The sequence below is a fragment of the Triticum dicoccoides genome, chromosome 5B (genome assembly GCF_002162155.2).
Source record: "Triticum dicoccoides isolate Atlit2015 ecotype Zavitan chromosome 5B, WEW_v2.0, whole genome shotgun sequence".
Lineage (NCBI taxonomy): Eukaryota > Viridiplantae > Streptophyta > Magnoliopsida > Poales > Poaceae > Triticum > Triticum dicoccoides.
In genome coordinates, this window is record NC_041389.1 from 266916400 (window position 1) to 266920904 (window position 4505).

Genomic DNA, 4505 nt, shown 5'->3' on the forward strand with positions numbered 1-4505 from the left:
ATCTGGCCCTTAATTTCATCCTCAAAATCTCGGCGTTTATCGTCGTGTGCGAGGCCTTCCTCTGCATCCAGCCCCACTTCGGCTTGTGGCTCAAGACCTTCAGTGTCAAGCCGAAGGTTGTGAAGAGCAGCCCAGCGGAGTGCGGAGGCGCCATGGTAGGTAGGATGTCCCATGTTACTTGGCTGGAGGGCACTTTCGTGGAAACCATTAAGGGGTGGCAATCGGGGTGGTTCTACATCACCGAGCCGCGTGACCCTGAATGGGCAGCGGCCCCCGAATTCAGATCTGGCATCCCTACACGGCTCACCTCCTGGAAAGAGAGTGGCCGGATCTGGGGTGATTCGCAGGAGCTGACCGGACTCCAAGCCTGTATCCAAAAGCTGGTGGACAAGAAGCTCAAGCTTGTCAACGTAGTCTAGGTCATGCTCATCCGCCCGATTCTCCCGTGCCAACGACGGGGTTTCAACATGTGGGAGTTCGATCCGGCGCAGCACCAGACTCTGAGCGGGCTCTTCGACACTACGTACGAAGATGTCTGGAAGGTGCTGTTCAAGAGCGCCGAGGCTCCCGCATCCGCTACCGAAGATCGCGGATTCAGCTCGCAGCGTCCGGCTAACGAGGTAAGTGATTTTGTCCTTTACGGAACGCTCGTTTTCCATAGTTTGACTCTATGCGGGATCTAAACTCCCTTTACCTTTGACAGGACTGGCTGGCGAAGGCCGAACAGACTATCTGTCTGGCCCCATTGCCAGTGGACCCAGCGGACGCCCGCCTAATGGGGCTGCTGGCTCCGGCACCCCACGTGGTGCCGGAGAAGAAGGCCAAGAAGAAGGCCACGGGTACTCGAAAGATTTCCCGTTTTCAGGTGTTATCGGATGATGACTCCGAGGCCGACTCCTCCCACAAAGGCGAGGAGGAGAAGAAGAAAGCCTCTCCCCCAGCGGGGGGAGGGAAGAAAAGGAAGGCTTCCCCTACGGGGGAGGCTGAAGGGTCCAAGAAGGGAAAAACTCTTTCCCCGGACTGCTCTGCCAACGCCAGTAACGACGACGAGGACTGGCCTCCAAGGGCCAAGCCCCTGGCGAGATCGTAAGTATCCGGACTCCCGAATAACTTCATGGTTTTTCTTTTCGCCACATAATGTCTTTCTAATGCCGCATACAACCTTGCAGTCCGCCCAAGGATGATCTTCCCGCTTCGTCGAGCGGGTCCTTAGGTGCGTCCGATATGGATTCTCTTCCCACTGCCTCCACCCCCCGTGATGTGGACGATGCCGAGGTGGGATCCCGGGACAGGACCCACCAGGAGGAGGAGGCCCCGGAGGTGTCGCAGGACAACCTCCCGGACTTTGCATCGGACTCGGCCCCGGAACCCATAGTGGCTCCGGAGTCCGGCGGGCGACCCCTTCGTAAGAAGGGCAAGACCGTGACGCCGGCAGCCTCCATCCAACCGGAGGCGCCGGATAACTTGCCGGAGGCACTCAATGGCGCCTCCATTGAAGAGGAACACCGCACTGTTATGAGTGCGGTGATTCAGAAGGTTCAGCTCGCCAAGAGTGGGCTGACCGAAGCCTGCAGCAGTCTTCTAACAGGCTTTGAGGTAAGAATTTCGATATATATAAAATGGTACCGCATAGACAGTAGCCCCTGATGCTCGGTTCGGTGTTCGGAAAGAAAAGCCGGACTGAGGATCTAAAAAGATATACGCATGAGTCATAAAAAATATGTCAATATGGGATTGCAAGTTGTGCTGCCGACCTCCGCCGCACTGACTACGGAGGTCAATACATTGAAGGAAAGCCTCGAGCGGTCTGAGAACGAGCTCGGCCGTGCCAAGAAGCAGCTCGAGGACAAGGAAGGTGAGTAATACCTTATTAAAATTGTATCTTATAGAAAAGGATTTGGTTGCAAGAAAAATGACAAGGATAACGTGGATATAGCAGGGGCCATAAACGAGGTGGCGACCCTGAAGGAGGCGGTGTCCGCGGCAGAACATAATGTGGCCGGGGAACGCACCGAGCGAGAGAAGCAGAAGGCGCGGGTGGCGGAGGTACAGCAAGAGCTCCAGGCTCTCATGGAAAAACATGAGAGTTTGGAGCGTGACTCGGAGACTCGAGAGTCCGAGCTTGCGACGGCTCTTGAGAGTGCCAATGCCGCTAAGGCCGAAGCCTATAAGGCCCTCCAAGAAATCGAGGAATTGAAGAAAATAGCGGCGGGTAAGGCATTTATCATGCAAAGTAAGCATGTGAGTGTTAATTACCTGTTACTTACCCGAATTCGGAGCTCTCCAGGAACGTTCGCAGATCTTCCTTGCAGCGTATCTAATGCTGTCGCATTCTACCGGGCCGAGGAGGGGAGCTCGACGAAGAAGGTCTTCTGGTCTCAGTATGCTGAGGCCGGACATCCGGTGCCCCTTAGCGACCAGCTGAAGCACCTGGTCGAGCTCCACAAGGTGGCCAAACAGGCCATGAAGGGCCTCATAGTTCGGTTGTGGCTACTTCGGCTTGGTGCGGCGGCTGGTGGATGCGTGCCCGTGGGTTGAAGTCATCAAGCACTACGCTTGTATTGAGGGTGCCCGTCGGGCCCTTGCCCGCGCAAAGGTGCACTGGGGCAAGATGGATGCCCAGCAGCTTGTGACGGACCCGCCACCGCAGGGCAAGGAGCACCGCATGCCCGAGATGTATTATAAGAGTGTCCTGAAGGGTGCCCGCACTATTGCAGGTGAGTGCTCCAAAGATGTAATATTTGAGTAGACTCGCATTTTGTTATCCTGTGCGCTGAAAACTTAGTTCATATGCGCTAAGCAACGCTTGTTAATTTAAAATATTACCTTCTGTGCGGCTTTTTATCAATTCTGAGAGATGGCAAGTCGTTGGCTTCAGCCCCCGTGCCACGAGTGCTGGGGTGTTCGGGATAAACTTGACCACTCTTGTTCCCATTTTTGGGTCCATCTAGGGAGGCGCTCAACACAGCGAACAAGGCAACCGGACTTATAATGCTTGAACACTCTCACTTAGCCATAGAATTCTATAATTTTAAATTTCGGCGAAGCCCCTTGTCTTCGGAAGGCCGAATTTGGGGCGCTATCCATGCCTGGGCCGGACAAAAACCGGCTCCTCGCTCTAAGCGGCATAAGTCCTTAGGGACTCGCAAAAAACCTCTCGAACAGCGACCAGCTCTCGCCTCATCATGACGGTCAGTTTTAGCTTTCTCCACTGAGGCACTCGCCCAGTTCAACTGGGGCGCAATCGCAGTGGTTCTCCCAATGCTACCTTAGCCGATACAACAGAACGTAAGGTACCAAAACATGGGAGCCGGGCAAACCCAACTATTGACCCAAGACATGGTTCGGAGCCGATGCATATAATGCTATAAGTTCGGGGTGCCGCACTTGTGAAAGTGTTCGGACTTATCACACCATGATGCGGGAAACGTAAGCCCCTGGTGTATTTAGCCGTACCAAAATGTACGGATGCAACATGTCATAAATGAACATATGTATGAGAAAGAAATGCAATTGGAAGCAAAAAGGTGCTGCATTACTTTATTCAAGAAAAACTGTTGTGAGTGCAGAACGATACAAATGGTGCGATAAGCAACTATTAAACATGTCCCCCTCCAGGGGTAGGCTGCATAATGGTGTATAAAACAGATTTAATGCTCGTAATGGAGACCACCTGGATATTCGTTGTAGCCTTTCTCCTTCCCTGGCTATTGCATCGTGAATTCGGCATGTCTGCTGCCGGACAGCGCCTCTGACGAACGGAGTCCTGTGGGTAAAAAATAAAAAGGAAAAAGAAAAAAAAGAATGACACACTTGGGAGCCCCTGGTGTGGTTGAGCCGCAGTATGGGCCTGTCGTGGTCGTGCCCCTCTCCCCATGCCCATGGTATCTTCAGAGCGTAATGGTGTATGCGAAGGACCTGTCTTGACGTTTTACAGGGGCTGGTGTTGGGGCCGCACTGCTACGCGTGCTCGGAACGTGCCAGGTGGTCTTGTTGTAGGTTACTCCGGGCGCGCTTAGCTGTGTCCGGCCGCTTAACGGCCGGACTCGAGAATTGCCTTAAGAGGCTGCATTGTACTTCTGCCGCGAGAGCCGCTGTATGTCCCTCCGAGCGGAGAGAATGTTCAGTGTTTCCGTTGACCGTGATGACTCCTCGAGGGCCTGGCATCTTGAGCTTGAGGTATGCATAGTGCGGCACTGCGTTGAGCTTTGCAAACGCGGTACGTCCGAGCAGAGCATGATAGCCACTGCGGAACGGAACTATGTCGAAGATTAACTCCTCGCTTCGGAAGTTATCCGGGGATCCGAAGACCACTTCCAGTGTAACTGAGCCTGTACAATTGGCTTCTACACCTGGTATGACGCCTTTAAAGGTCGTCTTGGTAGGTTTAATCCTTGAGGGGTCTATGCCCATTTTGCGCACTGTATCCTGATAAAGCAGGTTCAGGCTGCTGCCGCCGTCCATCAGGACTCTGGTGAGGTGAAATCCGTCGACGATTGGGTCTA